The following is a 24,882-nucleotide window of genomic DNA, read 5'->3' as shown; positions in this document are numbered from 1 at the left end:
TCACTGCGTCTTTCATCTCACGATACATATATGAGGACCCACTACCATGGGCGTCCGGAAGAGGGGGCAAGGGGGGCCGTGGCCCCTCCCAGGAAACCGAAAGTCAACCAAAAATTACATATTTCACACATATAATTTAATTTCAGCCACAATAATGTGTGCTAATTATTGCACGAACATGATAAATTCAAATTTAAGCAATGTTTTTGGAGGGATGAACACTATTATTGGGGAAAATATGCCATGTTGCCCTCCTTGGAAAAAAATACCTTCCTTACCCCTCCCTGGAAAAAATCCTGCGGACGTCCATGCCCACTACCAGACAAATTACGGTTATACGTGTACTAGTGGGCTTCGAGAGTATACCGCTCGTTTTGCCTCTTCGAGCGTTATTCACTCGAGCGAAGATGCTGCCAATTCCGTACGCTATCTAGCGTCGTCCGTGCGAACTATTCGGCCCTCGAGCAAAATCCTCTCGCTGCAACTCTCTATCAGGAACTATTTTACGCAATCTGAACATAACATCGCCTTAGAACAAACTTTATTTTTAGTATTTCCTACATCCGTTCGAACAGTTTGCTGTTGTGTTAATCGTTGTTCTGTTAATGTTAGCATTTATGTTGACACACTAAATCAATTTGATGGCTGGTTTCACGCACGGTTGTTAAATGTCCAGGAACCCATAAATTCTAATGGGTTCTATTGGGTTCCTCTGAAGGACCGAAACCAATTTTCTGGCATAATTTAAATTCGGTCCAAGTTGCGTATTGTTACATTGAAAAAGGTTCCTAGATAGTATTTAAATTGTTCCAGAAAAAATGTTCCTGGACCGAATTGAAATTCTTCCGCAAGAAAGGTTTCTGGACCGAATTTAAATTCATTCTGGGAAAAAGGTTCCTGGACCGAATTTTAAATTCATCAGGAAAAAAGGTTCCTGGACAGTATTTAAATTGATCCGGAAAAAAGGTTCGTGGACCGAATTGAAATTATTCCGCAAGAAAGGTTCGTGGACCGAATTTAAATTCATTCTGGAAAAAAGGTTCCTGGACCGAATTTAAATTTATGAGGAAAAAAGGTTCCTGGACAGTATTTAAATTGATCCAGAAAAAAGGTTCCTGGACCGAATTTAAATTCTGCCGCAAAAAAGTTCCTGGACCGAATTTAAATTCATTCAAACAAAAAGTTCCTGGACCGAATTTAAATTGATCCGGAAAAAAGGTTCCTGGACCGAATTGAAATTCATCAGGAAAAAAGGTTCCTTAACCGTATTTAAATTGATACAGAAAAAAGGTTCCTGGACCGAATTGAAATTCTGCCGCAAAAAAAATCCTGGACCGAATTTAAATTCATTCAAACAAAAAGTTCCTGGACCGAATTTAAATTCATCAGGAAAAAAGGTTCCTGGACCGAATTTAAATTCATTCAGGAAAAAAGGTTCCTGGACCGAATTTAAATTCATCAGGAAAAAAGGTTCCTTTACCGTATTTAAATTGATACAGAAAAAAGGTTCCTGGACCGAATTGAAATTCTGCCGCAAAAAAAATCCTGGACCGAATTTAAATTCATTCAAACAAAAAGTTCCTGGACCGAATTTAAATTCATCAGGAAAAAAGGTTCCTGGACCGAATTTAAATTCATTCAGGAAAAAAGGTTCCTGGACCGAATTTAAATTCATCAGGAAAAAAGGTTCCTTAACCGTATTTAAATTGATACAGAAAAAAGGTTCCTGGACCGAATTGAAATTCTGCCGCAAAAAAATCCTGGACCGAATTTAAATTCATTCAAACAAAAAGTTCCTGGACCGAATTTAAATTCATCAGGAAAAAAGGTTCCTTAACCGTATTTAAATTGATACAGAAAAATGGTTCCTGGACCGAATTGAAATTCTTCCGCAAAAAAAGTTCCTGGACCGAATTTAAATTTATTCTGGGGAAAAGGTTCCTGGACCGAATTAAAATTTATCAGGAAAAAAGATTCCTGGACCTAATTAAAATGCTTTAAATATGAAAAGGTTCTACACTGTCTAGAATTCATTTACGTTTGCTGATTTTCTCTCCTGGACCGGAATTGAATTTATATAAAATTCCTGGACCTTTATCAACCCTGGTTTCACGTCAACGCAAGCCTTATGCACCAGCAGAAAGTCGTAAATTGCAAATTTTATGAACAAGGAGGTACCAAGCGACACGTTTCATTTAGAGGAAGTGCATACACAGCGTGCACTGATCTGTCTGCGTTCTCACCAACTGCAGCACCCGAAGTCCCTCCGAACGGTGAGAGGAGGCGAAGTGTTTAGTTTCCTGTCAGCGTTCGAGAAAGTCGCCGCCTGCTTTTGTTTGCAGAGTGTTTGGGAGAAAAAGTGGCACAAGTAAGCCACTTTGCATTCTTGCACAATTACAGGTGCGAACGAGCGACTCCTTTCTCTCGACACGCGCCCCTGCGACCGAAGACGTTCTCGACGGTCGGAGAGTCAGTGGCGTAGCAGAGAACCTCCACCAGGTGCATGGTTGAGGACTTTCTGGAATGAAGCGGGAGGACGAACGCTGGGGTCATGAACGTGGTCAAAATTTTATTACTATTTTTGATTGATTGATTGAGTTGGTGTTTTAAGTCCACTTTATGCACAGTAAGGATAATCGGGACTCGGCCTACAGTTTAAAGTGGGATCCGAACCACTATGTGCCTCCACCGAACCCGGGACCCCTTGATTACAAGGCGACGACACTACCACTGCGTCATCGGGGAGGCCCCTATTATTTTTTGTGTTAAGCAATTACTGTTATAACTAGACCTCGGATTTTTAGATTTTAAAAAGTGTGATTTTAGGTTCCTAAAATAGGCTCTAAAAATCCTAAAATAGGATCTAAAAATCCTAAAATAGGCTTTAAAAATCCTAAAATAGGCTCTAAAAATCCTAAAATAGGATCTAAAAATCTTAATAGGTTCTAAACATCCTAAAATAAGCTCTCAAATCCTAATATAGGCTCTAAAAATCCTAAAATACGCTCTAAAATCCTAAAATAGTCTCTAAAAATCCTAAAATATGCTCTAAAATCTTAAAATAGGTTATAAAAATCCTAAAATAGGCTCTAAAATTCTAAAATAGGCTCCAAAATCCAAAAATAGTCTAAAAATCCTAAAATAGTCTCTAAAATCCTACAATAGGTTCTAAAAATCCTAAAATTGGCTTTAAAAATCCTAAAATTGGCTCTAAAAATCCTAATATAGGTTCTAAAATCCTAAAATAGTCTCTAAAAATCCTAAAATAGTCTCTAAAATCCTAAAATAGGTTCAAAAATCCTAAAATAGGCTCCAAAAATAGTCTCTAAAATCCTAAAATAGGTTCTAAAAATCCTAAAATAGGCTCTCAAAATCCTAAAATAGGCTCTAAAATCCTAAAATAGTCTCTAAAAATCCTAAAATATGCTCTAAAATCTTAAAATAGGTTTTAAAAATCCTAAAATAGGCTCTAAAATTCTAAAATAGGCTCCAAAATCCAAAAATAGTCTAAAAATCCTAAAATAGTCTCTAAAATCCTACAATAGGTTCTAAAAATCCTAAAATTGGCTTTAAAAATCCTAAAATTGGCTCTAAAAATCCTAATATAGGTTCTAAAATCCTAAAATAGTCTCTAAAAATCCTAAAATAGGCTCTAAAATCCTAAAATAGGTTCAAAAATCCTAAAATAGGCTCCAAAAATAGTCTCTAAAATCCTAAAATAGGATCTAAAAATCCTAAAATAGGCTCTCAAAATCCTAAAATAGGCTCTAAAAATCCTAAAATAGGTTCTAAAATTCCTAAAAATAGGTTCTAAATATCCTAAAAAGGCTCTAAAAATCCTAAAATAGGCTCTAAAATCTTAAAATAGGTTATAAAAAATCCTAAAATAGGCTCTAAAATTCTAAAATAGGCTCCAAAATCCTAAAATAGTCTAAAAATCTTAAAATAGTCTCTAAAATCCTAAAATAGGTTCTAAAAATCCTAAAATTGGCTCTAAAAATCCTAAAATTGGCTCTAAAAATCCTAATATAGGTTCTAAAATCCTAAAATAGGCTCTAAAATCCTAAAATAGGTTCTAAAATCCTAAAATAGGCTCCAAAAATAGTCTCTAAAATCCTAAAATAGGTTCTAAAAATCCTAAAATAGGCTCTAAAATGCTAAAGTAGGCTCTAAAAATCCTAAAATAGGCTCTAAAATCCTAAAATAGGCTCTAAAAATTCTAAAATAGGTTCTAAAAATCCTAAAATAGACTAAAAATCCTAAAATAGACTAAAAATCCTAAAATAGGTTCTAAAAATCTTTAATTAGGCTCGAAAAGTCCTGAAATAGGTTGCAAAAAATGTTAATTTTCTAAACAAATTTTCATTTCATTACATCATTTTCAAAATTATCTATAAATTATACCACACTTGTGCTGTCAGCAAACGTTACTTGTTGATATGAAAAATAAATCACGTATGTATAATTTGCTGCACAAAATCAGGGTGGCTATTTACTTGGGAATTCCTTGAATTCCAGGAAATATGCGTGAATTATTGACTCTGGAAATTACTCATGAATTTTGGTAGAACATGAGAAAAGGTAAAAGCGGATGTTTTCTCTGTTCCCATTTTTTTCTCCGTTAACGTGAAAAATTCCAACTTTTATTAATCCAAATCCCATAAAATTTATACATGTTTATAAATGTCCTTTAAAGGCAACTTTCTCTCAGTTTAGCTTTTATTTTTAGGAAGATAAAGAAAGTTACATGGTAAATAAAACAAAATATTCTCAATCCTCTATTTTTGTGTGTGCACAGAAAAAACTGGTTTGTTTGGAATTACCAAAAAAGTTTGGTTGAGCTGTTTGGTTATGCTTTTTGTTTCCGATAACCAAATGTTGCTTGTAATTACTAAATAATTTTGTTTAAGAATACCAAAAAATTTGGTCAGACGAAATATGGTAAGTAAAGAGAAACAAAACGTTTGGTTAAATTTACTATATGTGCGTGAGCGTGCTTTCGAATTTGAAATAACGATTGTCCAGTTTCGTCGAGTGCAGTATGAAAATCCTTTGTCGAAAATTGAAACTCATGTAGATAGATAATTACTCGAAGGTGAGAGTCGGTAATATGTAAGGTTGGAATAGAGAAAATAGCTGCTTGTATCTTTGAATATTTGGAAAGTTCGGCTTGATAACAGGGAATTATACTTGAATTTTACCATGGTTCTAGTGACCACCATGAATCTTTCTGCATGTTATCCACACTCAAACTCCATCTTTTGTCTGTGAGAAACATATCATGTGCTGAAAATTATATTTCAACAGAAACATAGTCAGTGGTGCAGATTTGAATGCTGAAACATTACTTTGCAAGGCGTGAATGCCAAGAAGGACCAAACTGACGCGAAAGTGAGCAAGGCCACACAGATGAGAAGTTTGCACTTTGGACTGTGCAGGCAGTAAAGATGGTTGGGTGCCAAAACTAAGAGAGGGGATGAGGAAAAACAGTTTACTTTATCTTAGTAGGCAAGGCTTAGCATTAAGAGTCTATAGTGCAGGGGTAAAAAGTAGGGGGGAACTGCCCCGTTTAATAGCCGCCACTGTGTGCAGGGCGTCAGACATTTTGTTGTAGGGAGGGAAATCGACTGAAAACATGTTTCAAACACGCCAGCCATTGAATTATTTCGCCACCAAACCTAGTAAATACCTCTGTGATATAAAAATCCATTAAAACCTAAAAAAATATAAAAACCTTAAAAAAGGTTTTAATTCAGGCACGTAAACCTAAAATAGGTTCTAACAAGCAAAATAGGTTATTTTAGGCACTAGAAAACTTTGTCAGTTGGTGCGTTTTTTTATGAAACGCTGACATAACTTGCTATTTCTTATTTACCTTCAAAGGAAAAAATAGGTTAAGAACCTAAAACCCGAGGTCTATTTATAACACACTACACAGAGTGATTCATAAGTGATGCTCTATTATTAACTTAATAATTTCAAACAGTATTTATAGTGCGACATACAGAAGATTCCAATGAAACATACACTCATAATCATATATCACAAAGTAAAACAGAAAATTAATATAAGAATAAATAAAGTACAAAATGTTTGACAAGGACAAGAGAGATATAAAAATCTGAACAGTAATATAAAATAATATGTTGTCACGTGCCAGTTCCGACGACACAATGAAAAAATGCAAGGAAGAAATGTTTCCCGAAACCGACGATAGATGGCAGCACGCCATATAAAGAAGAGCAGAGTTCATTGCAGAAACTAGGAGCGGAGAAGAGCGATTATATATATATTATAGTAAATGCAAAATATATAAAGGAAAATAGTATAAAAATTATAGAAGGAGTGAATGAAATGTTGTATATAGGCAATTAAGATAAATAAGAATATTCTCATATATGAAACAATTAGGAAAATTAATAAGTGAGCAAATGAATTCAGAAATGTATCTCTCCTTTTGATCTTCTGACGAGGAGAACATCGTCAGCTTTTGGGTTTGTCCGTCCCTCGGTGGCGCTGTGTTCAATTAGACGCCCCGAAGCACTTACGGTTGCGCTTCTTATTAGACGCACTGGGCCATAGGCAGCGCTTGCTGTTAGCGATCCTGGGCTATTCCCCTTTTGGTCGTTACATAGGAGGTGGCGCTACTGTCAGTTTAGACGCCCCTAATCTTTCTATAAGTATAGCTTGTGTCGTTTGCCAAAGAAGCGGGGAAAGCGAGCATATAGATGTAATAAATAAGATTACGCTTTAAAAGGAAAGACAATACATTAGAAGAAAGAAAAGAAGAAGAAGCCTTTTCCAAAAATAGAAAGAAGAAAAGAAGAAGAAGCCTTTTCCCAAATTACGAGAAGAAAGAAGAAGAAGATTTCCTTTCAGTTATTCATATATGATTAAGAAGAATATAACCGACGTAAATTTGGAATCAGCATGCCTATATATATATATATACAAGCTTCGTTATATATTTTCTCTGTATTGTGTAGTTTTCAGAATATAGATCCGCATTTAACTATATCCTCTTGGCTATAAAACGCTTTCTTATTTGGAATTCTCCAATAAAGAACCTATCCCTTGAGATTAAGATATATCTGCAGCCGTGGATAAATTTATTTTTAGAAGTGCACTAGAGGGACGTTGCACAAGTGGCGCTCATAGCGTGGAGCTTTACCTTAACTTATCCGCGAAAGAGATGTTGCAATGTGTCAAAGAACAGAAAATCCGAACAATACACGTGTGCATTCAGTTATTCTTGGTAACATTATCTTGAGTTATGTAAAAAATATTTCTTCCCATTATGCATTACTGTTACTGCTCTATAATTTCGAGCACCATATACTGGGGTTTTTAAGCTCAATTTAATAAGAATATTGTGGCATGATATTTTGCTATTCAAAACACAACAATCCTCACAACAAGTTTGAAACATTATTTCTCTATCTGATAATGACCTGAGGCGATCTTACGAACGACGCTTACACAGAAATAATGGGTATGGTTCAACTATCAATAGCAACAAGCATTGTGCAATTTAATAATGTAATATAATTGTTATTATTTATTATTAATAAAATTTTCTCTGCAAACAATTTGGATGAAATATTTACTTAGTATGCATTATTCATATTGACCATAATAATATTATTTATGCATTTAACTTTATTAAAGTTGGGCTTTCGTTAATAAAACTTGTGGACGTGTGGTGTTAATATTACATTCAAAGCCTTTTAAAACAATGTAGTGTCTTAGCCAATTTTGAAAAATTGTTTATTAGATTATGCAAGTAGTGGAATGTTTACTAAACCAGTGGATCAGTTAAACCCTACCAGTGGCATGCTCAAGGGGGCGGGTGGGGGTCATAACCCCCTCCTGTGGTATTTCAAAAAGAACGTTGAAAAGAAAAATGAGGGATGACTATGACACGTTCTTTAGTCAAAAGAACATGATTTAATTAAAAGAGCAAATAATAAGTTCACATGAAAGACTCGAAAGCATTCGCGTGATGCCTCTCAGGGTATGGGGTAATATCTCTGCTAGTTCGTCAAATAAAATTCAAAGTTAAGTTTGCACTAAGAAAAAGGAAGTCTATTTTACTTCTTTGCAAACTAAATACTTATATGCCTAACATATAATCCATTTCACCCAAAGAAATTAAACTTCTTATAATTCAACTTGATCACTCTATTCAAAAACCGAGCCCGAACTTCCAAGTCAAGACAAAACACACTCGTAATTGCCATGGAAACAGCTCTTAACAAGATAAGTATATACAGGTTAGTCACTATCCTGACATTATCAGTGATAGGTAAATTACAGAAATTAAGATTAAAGAACAATAAACATTTGTACAAGAGAAAATATAATTAATAACAATAAATATTAGTGCAATGGGAAAGGACGTGTCAACTAAACAAAAATATACAAAACTCCTCTTTCCAAAATCCTGGGCACGCCACTGAACCCTCCTCCCATGCCTTTAACATCCCTAGCCCTGTCTCGACTTTCACGTCTTAGTTCAATTTGTAAAATAATAACAGAATGAGACCATGCTCCTGATCGCTAATCACTCTCCCCTTTATACACGTCTACAGTAGCGTACGCAGGATTTACTCAAGGGGGTGGGGGTATATCTAAAACTTTCTCCAAATTCACATTACCATTGTTTCATTATACTTTAAATAAATAATACTCATAATTAATTAATAATACTTATAATTAATTAATTAGTTGATTTACTACTAACAATACTACCAATACCACTAATACTATTAAGTAGTCGAGATCTTCATAAATATAGTATTTGTGAAAGCAATAAAACGAAATTAATTTCTAGTAATTCGATTTTTAATAAATTCTAGAGCATTTTTTCTATCTTACGAAATAACTGTCTACTCAACGAGATTAGACATTTTAAGTGTGAAGAAAATCCATAAAACAAGAAAATATATTAAAATAAATTTAAATAATCAAAGTACGGAACTCATCCAAGAAGCTGCGGTGGTCTGGTCGGTAGAGCGTCTGACAATCACGCGGGAGATCCGGATTCGATTCCCGAAATTGGTTGGAATTTTTCCGGCTTCTTCCCCGCATAAATGTCCCCGATAATTCACATCTGGATTGTCTCACTGTTGTTACCAACAAAACATTTTACAATAATTAAGCTTATTGTCGTTTGAATTCAGAAATTCAAACGTGCCGCGGGAAGGTGGACTGGTGACTGAGTTATTCTTGTCGGCCTAGCCTTTGTCTATACATTAGCCGCTTTCAACGAACCAAGAACTTTCTTTAGTTAATGCTCATTGTTCACACAAAAAAAATACATGATCATTGAACATTGTTGCAGCCGAGATACAAAACAACTTTTTTGCTCTTTAAAATCATAGTTGCCCTTATATATTTATTATTTTCAAGAATTCGTGTTTATTTTCAAGGTATTCACTCTTAAAGACGCGTGTTTGGAATGCTGTGCTTTTCTCCGTGCTGCATGGGAATAATAATTCAAATTATTATTATATTATTATTATTATTATTTTATTTAGTAGTGTCGCAGGACCTTGACAGTGATAAATTGGTCATTTTTATTTTTTCCACAGCATTTTTCATAATATTACAAAACCTCAATGGGGGGGTTAAAACCCCGTAGCCCCCCTTTGCGTACGCCACTGCACGTCTATGACTGTACTTTGCAACCTATTTCCGGTACATGTGAGGAACTTTGTTTGTCGTTTTCTTGATGTAGCAACTCCCAGGCGTAGACGCAAATTATTTCGTTTCTGCGTTACGGAACATATGTTGTTTCCTAGTTCCGCGAATTGAAGCATACATGCCTGACCTTCCCCAACGCCCGACACGCTCTCCTAACCTTCTCATGAAGCACGGAAGGATGCGCAGAAGAGCAAGCGAGGAAAAGCATCCTCAACACATTGCGAGAGCATGTAACATAAGTGCACTCGCTTTTCCTTTTAAAAAAAAGGCTTGTAGAATGTTATTTCCAAATCGTGAGCAAATTTCAGCGACCACTCAAAGTAGCTGCTACATTGAGGAACATATTCTCTATCCACTGAGAGAACGAAGTTAAAATGAGTAAAACCACGTGAATTCTGAAAACCAGAGTTGTTAAAGGTCCGGGAATTTTAAATAAATTCAATTCCGGTCCAGGGGAGAAAAACAGCAAGCGTAAATAAAGAATCTTTTTAGCTGTAAAGTATTTCAATTCGGTCCAGGGAGCTTATTATTGAAACTCGTTACGGTAGCTAGCTGACGAGTTGGTGGCTGAAGTCGGTTGCAAGACAAACGACATGGAATATACCGTATTATTGAAACTCACTCGTTCGCTGGCTCTCGAGTCGTTCCGTTCGCTAGCACTCGGTAGCTCATACCCAACCGAGATCAGTCGTTCGGTCGAGTCGTTTGCCATAATTGTCGAAGATGGATGTATATTTATGTTTGCTTTTGGTACTTCAGACAAGGATAATGTGAGATGCAAGAGAATACTTACATTCCGGGCCATCTTAGGGTGAGTATGTTACGATTTGTAATATTATTATTATAAACTTGCACATTAAAATAACAGTAATCAGCGATGTTAATATGCCGGGTAATGCCGTTGTTAGTCAATGCATTTTTTTCGATTTCTTAAGGAAATATTGGTTTCCGCGTACGCATGCTTGACTTTGTTGAAGACATATTTGTCAATGTATATTGTATTGCAGTAGTACAAGGTGTAAATAAAAATATATTTAAAAAATACAATAGGTTTTTCCAATGTTCTTCTAAGTTGCCTTCATGACACGGTGCTATATCCACGGAAAATATACGTTACCTTTGCCCTTTTCTTGTGTAAAAAATAATATAAAAGCACTTTAATGCTCATGGGGTAAGGCGTTAATATATGATTGTCTCATCATATATATGTCATAAGTTCGCAGTTATTGTCGCGATTGTTTCTATATGATAGAAAAGCGGCGCAACAAAAATTAAATTGAAAATACAGAAGCATCTTAAAGGTCATAATTGAGAAATAGAACACTAGCAGCTAACCTGAATTATGTTTAACTACAAGAACACGTTTTGTGTTGATCAGAGTTACAAAATGTATAGAGAAATAATGGAATGGATATAAAATGCAAATGTATACACACTTACTACTGAGTACTGATAATGTAGAACTAAATTCAAACATTTTTAGCATGTTTAGTGATGTTTATATTTGCTTTTTTGCAACAGGCAGCTACTAGTTGGCAGTGGCAAGAGATTGCAGAATTTCCATTTACCAGGCCAGAGTCAGGAATTGCATCAAGCAAGACTTTCTCCCAAGAAGGGCAGAATACAGTGGAGAGGGTGAGTGTCTTTTTTAACACATTTGTTCATGACTTCCAAAATTTAAGAAATGTTATTTTTGCAAAAGAAATGTAGAAAAAACTTATTTACCACACATGGAAGCGAATGTAGGTATTCTATTTTTCATTGATATGTGGTAAAATTTACATTTAGAGGTGTTCCACTAATTTATAACCATTGGTCCAATACTGACAATTTCAGAGGCCAACAAAATTAAAAATTAATATATACACATCAGTAATGTAAGTACTAATATAATCTGCATTTTTAAAAATATGTAGCAAACAAAACATTGGAACGTCAACTTATTCCTCTGTGTCTGACACATATACCTAGTATTAACAAAACCTTCCATGTCATCATCACTAAAACCCATAGCAGCCTCCCTGATGGCATAGCGGTAATGCAGTCACCTTGTAATGAAAGCATCCCAGGCTCGATACCTGGTTGGAGGCATATAGTGTTCCAGATTCCACTTTAAACTGTAGGTCCAGTCCCAATTAGTCTATCTGTGCATAAAAGTGGACTTAAAACAAAACTCAATCTCAAACTAAAGACCTCTAGCAGTTACAATTGAATGTATTACATAAATCATGACACCAGTATTCACTAGACTTTAAAAACTGAAACAAAATAAACAAGAGATAAGGTTACGTCAATGTCTGAACTTATTCTAAGCAGTTAAGAACATGGTTGAGTGGAAGATACTGAGAATCCTCTCTTCTATGACAATGAGACTGAACTAACTAGTGTTGCCCGCGGGACAGGCTTTTAAAAATTCGAGACGAGACGAGATTGATCATGTGTCCCGAGACAAATGAATATTTTTGAGACGAGACAGGCCAAAGTCTCGTCTCGTGGGCAACACTAGAACTAACATGAAAGTTGGATGGTTAATGTAGCTACCTACATAACACTGATTGAGATTTGCTGTGTTTATAACTGACAATACTCACAATACTTTGCTGCTAAAAAAAAATCTGCTTCTAAATAACAAATTTCTTGCTGATTTACAATATCGGAGATGAAATGCATGACATTATTTTAGAAAGTATTTAGAAAATGGCTCTGTGGAAGTAACTTCACTTTTGAGGTCCTTAAGTTATATTCAATCTTAAGATTTTATGTTCATATGAACTAGATGCACACATAAATTCCCCTTGCCTTAACAATTTGTATTTACTGCGCATGTAACCACAGTTAATATATATTTTATAATGTCAAGTTTCATGGATTTAGAAGGCCACAATTCTTGTTCTAGTACATAATGACACACTTATGCCATAAATGATTCCAGTAAATGTTTGAAAAAAATCAATTTTTTAACACGGTTGTGGGGATTACGGTAGTGATCCACTCGTTTATTTTCACATGCTTCTGTAGTTTGGCAACACTAATCACTTTGACTCCCAGTGTACAGTGGGATCCATGCGTATTACCGTGAAAATTGTCCATGACTATTTTAATTAATTTTTCTCTTACATCCTAAGTGTTTTTAAGCGATGGATTTTCATGTATGCTGGTGCAGAAGTTGTCAACAGCTTGTTTTGACTTTTCTTTTAATTCTTGAAGCTCTCATTGGGTCAAAGAAAGTGAACGAACATGGCGATGGACAATTTGCACGGTAATACTCATGGATCCCACTGTGCCTTCGTGGAAGAGTGCAGAAAGTCTGTTCATCCATTATGTGAAATATATCCATTGTTGACTTGTTATAAAGCTCACATTTCAGTGGAGCACAATAGGGATCCATGCAACCATTAACGGGAGTGTTTTCAGACACACAGTATTTCTACATATACTAGTAATACACTGCTCAAAAGAATTAGGGGATAATGCGATATTGACGGAATTCGCCACTAACATGCACAAATTGTTAAGCCCCTATCACACGAAACTAGATTTCTAGTAGGAATCCTCTAGTTGACGCTGGACTGACTACCCATTTGCTAGTTTTCGCCTCACACGGTACTTGTTACACCGTACTTGTCGATAGTCTTTCGTTCCCATAATGGCGGCCGCGCGAGATGTAAACAACGTATCACTTCACACTTTTAAAATACGATAACTATTCAACCGAGAGGAATATCGCATCGTATTAAATAGTTTTAGGTAGAGAAGAATGGCGCTGATAAAATACATACTTTACAACGTTCACTATACACGTATGGAAGAATATTTTAGCTTTTTCAATTGTAAACACCGTGCACTCAGTCACCATAGATGGTACTCGACATGATTTTCGTGCTGTATGCACTCGAAAACCACAGACAAAAAACGCTACTTTGCAAACTCACAGATTATCTTCACATGGCGAAACTTTGCTCTGATTGGCTGTTCCACAGAATCTAGTCGAAGAATTAGTAGCAATTAGAACATGTCCTATTCCTCCAAACCAGTCAAGCAGTCAGCCAGGCGGCCATGATTGCTGCCTAAAAAGTTAGTTCAGCGCCAACTAGGGCATTCCTACTAGAAATCCAGTTCCGTGTGATAGGGGCTTTACTCTGTGGGTCAATGTACGTATCGTAGTGTTATGTAATCACAAAAGTCGGTTGAAAAGCATATGCACCAGGGGACTACCGACGTTCCACATCATATGACCTGAGCGTAGAGCGGAATGGGCAGAAGTACTGCCCTCTCTGTGTCATCCTGTCCACTTGGAACAAGGCAGTGCTGCTGTAGGATGATTACGTGATGCCTCCGCAACGCGAATTACGCGAGTCCACTGCTTGGAGAGCAATTGGACGACTGGAAGCTGGTCAAACACAGCAAGTTGTGGCAGCAGCGTGTGGGGTGTCGCAAAGTGTCATCTGTAGACTGTGGAGGCGTTTCCAGGATACCGGAACGGTATGAAGACGACGTGGGCAGGGTCGGTCAACATCAACAACCCCACAAGATAACAGGTATTTGGCATTACTAGCCCGTCGGAACCGCCGAATGAATGCTACCGAACTGCAACGTGAGTTCACCGTAGCTACGGGAAGACGCGTATCGACGCAGACAATACGGAATCGCCTTCATCAGGTAGGCCTGTATGCCCGTCGACCGATGGTGTGCGTGCCCCTCACTGCACGTCACCGGAGAGCCCGCAGAGAGTGGGCTGAAGAACATCGTGCGTGGAACCATGAACAATGGCGATCGGTTTTGTTCAGTGACGAGTCTCGGTTCGGCACGTATCCCGATAATCGACGACTGTTTGTGTGGCGAGAAAGAGGAACACGCAACAATCCACAATTTGTGCAAGATCGACATGCATTTGGTGGTGGTGGAGTTCTCGTGTGGGCCGGCATCAGTATCGGTGATCGTACAGACCTCTACAGTGTCCGGAATGGATCGCTGACAGCAGTGAGATACCGTGATGAGATCTTGCGACCCATAGTTGTACCTTACGCTGCAGCGGTAGGGGACACATTCCTTTTTATGGACGATAATGCTCGACCTCATCGGGCACTGCTGGTGGACACCATGCTTGACGAGGAAGGTATCGAGCGGAAGGACTGGCAAGCGTGCTCACCTGACCTGAATCCCATTGAGCATGCGTGGGACGCACTGGGGCGACGTATTGCAAGTCTGCAAACACTTCCCCGGACTCCTCAGGAGCTTGAACAGGTCCTCATCGAGGAGTGGCACAGAATCCCCCAAGACCTGTTGGATAACCTGATTCTCTCTATGCCACAGCGATGTGCAACAGTTTTAGCGGTTGCTGGACATCACACACCATATTAGAGGTCCATTTCCATGCGGCGGCATTGCTCTCTCAGAGTCCATCGTTGGTGAGTCCCATGTAACATGTTGATGTTGACCACTAATTTTGCCTTCATCTTCCACAAGTGGCCTTTGCCTTGCCTGTTTGGCATGTGTTAGCCTCCCATTGACTGGCATTCTTGATTTTCATACCTACCTATCGTCTGGCTGTCCATGCAAAGTCTAAACTCACATTATCCCCTAATTCTTTTGAGCAGTGTAGTTTCTAATATCCGTTATAAATGTATGATATCCAAACTACGAAAAGCATGTATGAATTTTGTAGGGAAAAGTAACAATAAATGTAACAAACTAAGTTGTTATTTTCATCATATTGAAATGTAATTCATTAGATTTAGAATTTCCTTACCCCTGTAATGTATTGAGTGAAATGACTTTTTTTGCTAACGAAACCAGAATACTATTCATAGGACATTATTGCTGTAAAACCATGCTAGCATTTCACATGCTGCTGTTATCAAGCTGGTGTGCGTGTTTCTTTTTTTTAATAATCCTGTGTAAACAAAAATGAAAAATCCAGAGATCAGTGGGAAAGTTTCTTTTTCCCATGGCATGACAGGTCGTGACGAAACTCTGATCATTGTCGTGGGTTTCCATGACCAGCTTACGCTACTCTTTCTTAGCTCCCCAATTTCCTCACGATGGCTGGTGGCCATGGGTTCCATACACAGGCTGAAATCTTGGGAAAATTTGTTATGCTTCCCCCAGGAGACCCAAACCTATGCATATCCCATAGTCAGAGCCAAATGCATGACACAGTGCAGATTGAACTTTTTTCCATTTATGTGTACGATATATATTTTTATAATCACATAATCACAGTTTGTTACGAATGGGACAGCCCTAACGGTTAAGCATTAGTAGCAGCCAACGTGAGCATATCACATTGGTCCACCCCAACCATATATATTTATTTTTTTCATTTTTCTCTTTGTGATACATGTACTATTTATACTCTTTTATTTTTTAGGATTTGAATATACTGCATGGCAGACAGACATGACCCTGGAACATATTGACACTGTGATGTCAGATTACAGGAACTTGCGAAGTATTTCAAGTGTCAAAAAGCAAATTTTACTGAAGACTTTCAATGAGAGTGCAGTTTTATAGTGGTCCCAGCAAGTTAACCATTTTAATGGCGGTTTCCCTGTGTTGAGTGTACATGGGAGTTGTTCAGCATCCTGAATAGTAGACAAGTGGTCAAATGTCGTGTATATACGACTTTCTATCTGCAATACACTAGGAAACTGGCAAATTTCAGAAAACAAGTCGAGCAGGTGATTGGATGTTTGTTTGATTACAGAAAATATAGTATCCTGATATAAACAATACCTGCCCAATTTGTCAGTGCTAAACCAGGTGATGTAACATACACAAAATTTTTCAAGTGTGTTGTGCTTTAATAATTTTTTGTTTCAGTGAATAGCTACGAATGTTGTTTTGACAACAGTGGAATTGCTAAACCCATGCAATGAATTCAAACTAATCTATTCTCTAAATATACTAGTGTGTATGGTGCAGTTTGGTTATTCACAGATCAACCCATATGCATAAATATTTCTAATAATTGTAATTTTTTTTCTCTCTGGAAAGTGTGTATGTCTCTCCATATGAAATATTTTTGGATACAAATAAAGTACTATTATAGAAAAGTAGGATTTATTAATTTATATAAAAATAATAATCCTGTGCGTAACAGCCCATGAAGGGCCTTGGCTTACCTACCGGCCTCCCTCCTATGCTTTCCTTCATCACCACTAAGTGTGGAGATCTTCAACCAGGATTGGAATAGTCGGGGGGTCAGCGTGACGTATCCCCAACCGTTGTAGTAGGTCTTCGCGACCGGATTACGCTTACTCATGATGGTGGATTGCCACCGGCCGAAAATTCCTGGAGACAACTTGTGATCGAACCATACCGTCCTGCAGCTGCCATCCAAAGCAAGGTGCCTTAGAAGGCACGGGCACAGAGGAGGACTTAATTTATATACGTTTACAAAATTAATATAATTGCAGTAGATTACAGACTATTTAGAGAAATATTGGATTGGTAAAAATATCTAATTTTACTTGAGTATAACTGCTCTAATGAAAGTTGAGGTTGGCAGTGTGATTGGTATCTTCTGCACACTAATGTAAGTTATTTTTTTCTGTAAAATATATTTAAATATGCCCCCAGCATGGCAGTCAATGTCAAGGTTTAGTTGTGTGTGACCAAGAGCGGCTCTGCTGTAGTGCTTGTTAAAATATTGACCAAAGTGCTGCCTACAATGAAAAAAGGTACAACAGGTTTAGCTTAATTGCTTGTCAGTTTTGATTTGGTGAATCCTGCAATAACTGAACTGGTTACACGATTGCTCCCTTCATCAGACATTTATTTTTGAATAAATGTAAATAAAACTAAAAATAAGAGTCTGATTAAGGGAGCATATGATCTGCTGAAACGTCACAATGAAAAACTGTGTTTTTATGCTTGTAATGACTGTAGACTACAAGAGAAATAATTCTACAATGCAAGCAATGCGTACATACAAGAAAAATTATTTTCCAGAATATAGTAGTGGCACATTTTATGAACAGATGGAAAAGTTTTCGGAACCATGGAACTTCCTGTTTGAGGTAAAATGTATAACATAAAACAACATGGGTGATAATTGGTTTTCTTGGGATATCAACATGGGTGATTGTTGTGCTGTTTCTGTGGCATTGGGTTTTTGTTGAATACAGCATTCATTGTGTGACCAATTCACCTCATGCAATTAAATTTCAAGTACATATACTCAAGAACCTTCATTTCCTCTCAGTAGACCAAATGAATATGTTACGTTTAGTTGTTCACAACCAAATAAGAGCCCTTCAGCTTCTATGGTGCTTTCCACAACCATTAAGACTGAAGGGTGGCTGTGTAAACAATGCTAACTGATAAAGTATCAGGGGGAGGGAAATGGTGACAGAATTAACTTTTGCTAGCCAAGTTAGGATGAAATTTCATTTCACATAGACGATGGTTCACCAAGTAAAATTTTAAGCAAAAAATACAGGCACGACCAGGACTCTATCAGAGCTACCGAAAGAAGGGTTCACCATGTATGTCAACCTCATCTGTGATAAATGTCAGCACCTTAATTGTAAAGTACATTTCCTTCCTTTTGATGCACACAACAATCACCACCAGAGATCTTTCAGAAAAGCCATTCACGAATGTCTCGCTTCTCATGCCAGCAGCACAAAGACATCCAAGCAGATTTTCATCCGCACCCATAGGATGTCAGCCAAAGGGTTGCAGGAAGCTTTGAAATATATTTTGCTTGTGAATTATTGTATGTTTGAAAAGAAATTGAGAACACTTTCAAGCACAAATAGAAACATTTCTTATAATTGAAAGGAACAGTCCACATAATTTGTCCTTTCAAGTTCCAACAAATGAATGAAGGTAGCTTTGTTACAGAAACCACTGTCACCAGAAAATAAGAAGAAATGTACTTTTAACCACTGTACCCCTTCGAGAGTTATCCTTTTTAATCAACCAATTTTGATGCTTTACGAAATATATAATTGATTATTGCATGCAGAAAACACAAATAACAGATATTTGAACCCAAATTATGGCCAGCACAAGTAGAAACCTGCCATCTCCGAATACTTTTGCTGCTTTTTATTAGTAAAAAATGCTTGTATGCACACTAAAATAATAAAAAACATGGAACTTTCTATAAGCTCCAAACCTAAGGCCCCCAACATAGTTGTGGAATGTCTTGTTGGGTGCTATATTCACTGCCGGGAAGTCTTTGGGCTGTACTCCTTCACAGTAAAGTAACACGTTAAGGTATCAAATGTACTTTACTTCACAAAAACATGTTTCAGAGAGCTAAAAACAACTGAAAATGTTCACAGCAAAACATTTCACAGGTACAAAGGGTTAAGGGTACCAAACATACTTCAAATGAAGGATGAAAATACCCAAGCAAAATTTCTAATTTAGCAAAACACTTTTATTGTACGTAATAAACTAAGTAGAAAATAATTTTTTTTGAAAAATTTACTGTTTTAGTTATGCACGTTTCTGCACTATAGTTTATTTTTGTGGGTAGACGGGTATCAATTGTATTTATTTTATTTTGTTTCAATGAATGTGATGGTCACATAAAAAATCTTATGTATTAATAGCACTGTTGAAAAATTGATTTAATGGTTGCAGCAACAAACTTAATTTTAAAACCAGTTTTCATTTTTAAAACATCAGCAAAAGTGAACATGTTAACAGCTCAAGAACATTCTTGTGATAAACAAAGCAACTGAATAAATTCACATCATTCCACTTGAAATCCCAGAACAAAACTGGGGCACATGCTGCATTAAGTAGATGCTCTAATTTTCCACATTACCGAAAACTATGTAAACTCACATGTATAACAGCCAGTCTCAGTGGCGGAGTGGTTAGCACAGCAAGCTACAATGCTAGGGTTGTCGGGTTTGAATCCCAGTCAAGGCATTGGTGCTCTTTTTTGAAAGTCCCTTCATCAATTTAATCTCATTACCATTCATCCTCACCTTTGCAATTAGCCAAAAGTGACAGAAAAGCGAAGTAATATAAACCAAACCAATCAATCACATATATAACGAAAACGAGCACTATACTTATTAATGGTAGTGTCACAGCACCCTTGCTGACAAGACAATATCTATGCATGTTTGATTTGGAATGCCTGGTCTTTTAGTACAGTACACATTTCAACATCCCCCAGAATCCTACATATGAACATTTTCTTTTCTGCAAATTTGTGTTTGTACCTGAAAGTAATAGGGATAGTCTAGTTTCAACTTCATGAGATCATTGTCTTTAGTTCAGCAAGATGATTTCACAGAGCAAATCTCATTCGCAGTAAAGTTTCTCCAACTATGGGCACTTTATTCCATATACTCCCTTCCCACAGCATCAGCAAATACTATTAACCATTCCATCTAGTATTGCGCCCATGCAAGGACAATTTTTGTTTAGGAATAACAGACATGTAGACATTAGTAGTAAGACCTTTGACTGTGTTCATACTCTCTCATGGGTTATACCTTAGTTACAAACTTCAGGAGAAAGGAAGAACTTGGTCTCAGTAGCTTAAAAAAATAGCGAAACAGATGGTGAAACTACCAGTTGTTTGATACAGTGTTCATCCCTGATTTGTACTGAAATCACTTTGAACTTCCTGCTTGACCACAAAATATAACTACATTTATTTTCCAACTCTGAGCACAAATACAGGTAGTTTGAGTGCAACCTGGCATATTAAAGCACTTTTGATCACTAAATTTTGGCCAGGTGCCTAAATTGAATAACATAATTTTGAAGAAATACATCTCACTAGTCTTTTGTAGGTTTCGGAATGTTTACAAGAGACTGATATTTCATCGGTGATTTCGGTATCACTTATCATGTCCAACCTTCTTTTCTTCTGCACGGAAGCAACGAAGTCCATGATACTTATTGAAATGGTTAGTAGTGTTTACATATGAGGAAGCAGCCATTCATTTTCTTTTTCAATGCATGATAAATTATCCCTTTTTGTACACCAGGTTCAAGCATGAAGATGATTGCAGCAAGATGAGACCTCTCCAATACCAGCCATACACAAACACAAGCCATATGTTACTTCCCCATCCTCTTTCAATTGGGAGTTCTGGGAATGCTTAATCTGAAACGCTGAAAGAAAAATGAAACGAATTAGAATGAAAAATATATACATAACTATCTGAAGTAATACACTAGCCAACATAGTAATGAATCAGATTGTGTAATGAAATTTGCAAGTTGTACAGAAAGATAAGAAATACATTTAGAATACTGAAAGTAAATTTAGAGAAACTGGTAACAGTTTAGTATATCGGAGACACATTTCTTCAATTTTACAGAAGAAACTACTTACGGAAATGAGTTTTTCCAAGGTTTACAATGTTCGTCAAGGTATTTTCTTTCATCGTGGAATATATTTGAGCAAGAAATCATGTATTTTTTAAGAGAAATATATCACCAATGCACAATTGCCATTGCTTTCATTTGCTTGCCCTACGACAACCGGATGCTGCATACGTTTGATAACGTAAGCCCCTGTCAGTGTTTCCAATCCCTTTTTTTTTTAAATATGCTTTCCTAACCTAACCAAACCTAACCTTATAGGAAATGGTTCGTGGGGCTATCCGTCAGCTACCCATGCATAATGTACAATTTGCACAAGTGACAAACATGACAGTAGGTATTTTTGGTGAAGAAGGTTGGAAACACTGTATACCCACTACGGTAGTCAACCTCAGCCCGCCATATTGTGTGTTACGAAAGCGAAGAAATGAATCAAAAGAAGTACTTTGTATGTGAAAATATTTTTTTTTCTTTTCGTGTAAAAAGCATAATGGCACCTTGAACTATGTTCCGCAATACACAATTGGTAAGTACGAACCATTCCAAAACAAAATATTAGATTTAAATGTGTCTCCGATATACTAAACTCTTACCGACAAACTAATTTGTACATTTTAAATATGAAGAATGCATTAATTCATGAGGAATTGTTGTGAAAAGTAGCTTGTGCAGGCTACTCTGCCACAAATCACTGATGTATGAAAAATGTTCTATATTTTTGTAGCACATCAAGGAACATGTGGAAATGTTAAAGTATCCAAACCCACTTAAAATGTAAAATTAGTAATACTGTGTGTGTATGCACATAACGCTAAGGGCACCAACCCTAACCTACTGATGTAAGCCTACAGAAACATGTTGAAAAATCGATCTGCACATAAAAACGAGTTAAATAATAATGAAACATGTTCAACATGTGCTTATAGTGATGTACGGAATTCGATTCAAGTAGAAAATAATGTGTATCATTATAACAATGGAATTGGAAAATTGGAAAAACACAGTAACAATAATGAAAATCATTCTTAAATACAGGTGGAGATTCAAAGTACGTAATACAAGCTTTCACAGTAGAATAACAAAATTATGCTAAAAATGAAGAAAAGTGGCTTAAAATAGAAAAGAAGCAAAATGCAGACACACATAAGCACAAGTTGTATTTTTTTGTGGTTACTTTCTGCTTGGAGTATTTTGGTGTCGAGCAATAATAGAAATGAGGTCTGTGAGTAACACAACATCCAGACCTGATTAACTTTTGTGTACCAAACTAAACTTTTTCACCACTAGGCACCGTTTTATTAGATTGCGCGTCTTCGCACAATTTCGCATGTTCGCAACAATTTAAATTAGATTAGATCGAAGACATCCTTGCTTATGAATGGTGCATACGGTTTTAATAAACTTATAACTGTGATTTCCATTCAACAAATACAATAATTATTTTTATATTAAAAATAGAATGGATACTTGCCTTTACGCAGCAACAGAACTTCACTTATTCTTCATATCTTTGTCAACCGTGGAAGAGTTCTACTGCTATTTCCAGATGGCACAGCACGGTCATTAATTGTATGCGATGTCACCCACATTTTACACTTAACACATCCGTGCATTAAGATCATACGTGAAAAAGAGTATCGATACATCTCATTCTGTATTTCATTGCAGACGAAACAAAATTTTCCGCGATCAGCTGTGCATTACCGAGATGGAAAAAGTCGCAACGCCATTGGCTGATGGTACAGTAGCCTCTCTTGCCAGCCTACATTTCACTCGCATGCAACTCGAGACCCCGAATCCGTTAGCTGCTCAACTCGTTTAGTTTCAATAATTCGCTTTTCGGCTGGCGACCGACTTGGCTACCGAACGAGAAAACTCACTCGTGAGCTAGGTGTTGACTTTCAATAATAAGCTCCCAGGAACTTTTTTTCCGGATGAATTTAATACGGTCCAGGAACAATTTTTCATTGAAACAATAAGCAACTTGGACCGAATTTAAATTGTGCGAGAAAAATATTCCGGTCCTACAGAGGAACCCAATGGAACCCAGTAGGTGCCTGGACCAATAATAAACCTGCTGATAACAGTTCCCTTCCTATGTGTTACTTCTGAATTCATCCCCCATGAACATATTGCTCGTAGATGTATAGCTCATAACATAATGTCGTACAAATTCAATATAGCACGCTACGCTGAGTGGTCTCAATTGAAATTTGCAACAATAAAACTAAAATTATACATTCCCTGACATTCGCTACGAGACTCGGCGGCAAGCGGCCCGGCATCAGCGCTTGTCTTTCCCGGTGAACGGGTCAGCGACAGTCGCTAGAGTCGGTTATTAAAATTACAGTTTTCATATTGTGTACTAACCTTGACTACAGAAGGTGTTGAAAATGATGTCCCTCTGCTGCAACACATTCCTGGCATCTCCCAAGGAAATTGGCATTTACACGTGAAAGTTCGTCTACTGTAATTCTCCCGATTTCTCGTACAATACTCTCTTTTAACTCACGGATGGTGTGAGGATTGTCTTTGTATACTTTATTTATTAGACTTCCTTATTTTTCTTTCCACTTTTATTCAGAACTGACCCTGTTACTCTAAACTTTTTTACGAGGTTTAATATAAGCGACTGTCGCGGACCCGTTCACCGGGAAAGACAAGCGCTGATGCCGGGCCGCTTGTCGCCGAGTCTCGTAGCGAATGTCAGGGAATGCTCTGTATTTCAATCAATATAAATCTGTCTTTACGGACAACAGAGATAATAACGTTTCAGCACTTAAAAGAATTTGCTAATCCATTGTTTTGGTAACAGAAAAGAAACACATTTTGTATTTAAAATCTGCTACAATTAATGGCACGTACGCCTAATGCATTTTCTTTAGCCAGGATGAGCCACTGCTTAATCAAAATTGCCATTTTTCGCGTTTGTAAGTCCATATTTAATTTCATATTTTGATTCAAATAACTAAATATATATTTACAATCTAACATTTTATTAACACATATAAACCCGTTCCCTGCTTATAAGGTTCGTAGAGACAAGGAGGTTAAAGTATGATTAGTTGAAAGGAAAAAAATAAATAAAAAGATCCTTTCCCGGCCAGAATTCGAACACAGATTTTTCGGTGACATGATCGTGAAACGACTATCCAATACCCTTGTCCCTGTTATAATTCTTATAAGGACATAAAGACAGCCTACCAAAAGATAATTATTTATGAATTGGGACAAGTTCTTTAAATGCACAAGGTTATAAATACGGCTCGGAAGTTGATGACCTAAAAAATGACAAAAAATTACCTTAAAATTATTAGAAAATGACCTAAAAATAATTTTCGCTCTGAAAATGAAAGTTTCATTTTTCATAAATTTTAAGAGAGTAGTTGATTAACCCGTTCTGCAATTAGTTTTGTTTATTTTTACTTAAAGGTTACTGCAAGGTTTCTCTGTATAAGTCATTCATCTTCTTTCAAAGTGGGCCTATCAGATACAGTACTCAGCCAGCATCTGAAAATACAGTTGTGTTTCCCGTATATCAGATTATAATTATTTTCAATATTGTGACTGATATTATTTTATAACCACAGATTAAAGCGACAATAGTGGCTAGGAAAGTAGGCTTCATACAAAGTATTTTATGTGTGCTGGAGGAAAAATAAATTTACCACAAAATAATATAGCGCTTTTCCATTGGCCATATTGTTGATTAATGGCGGACCTGCTAAAAGACTAGCTCATATGTAAGTTTTTTTTAGAATTCACGAAACAATAGAGGAGGTAATGGTAAAGGTAAAAAAGGTAAAGTGTTACCCTGTGCTTAGCACCACGTGAGTAGGGGTGATGTGATCAGCACCACGCCCCTGA

Source organism: Lepisma saccharinum, chromosome 30 (genome assembly GCF_977018435.1).
Source record: "Lepisma saccharinum chromosome 30, izLepSacc3.1, whole genome shotgun sequence".
Classification (NCBI taxonomy): domain Eukaryota; kingdom Metazoa; phylum Arthropoda; class Insecta; order Zygentoma; family Lepismatidae; genus Lepisma; species Lepisma saccharinum.
Note: the sequence above shows the minus strand (reverse complement) of the source record.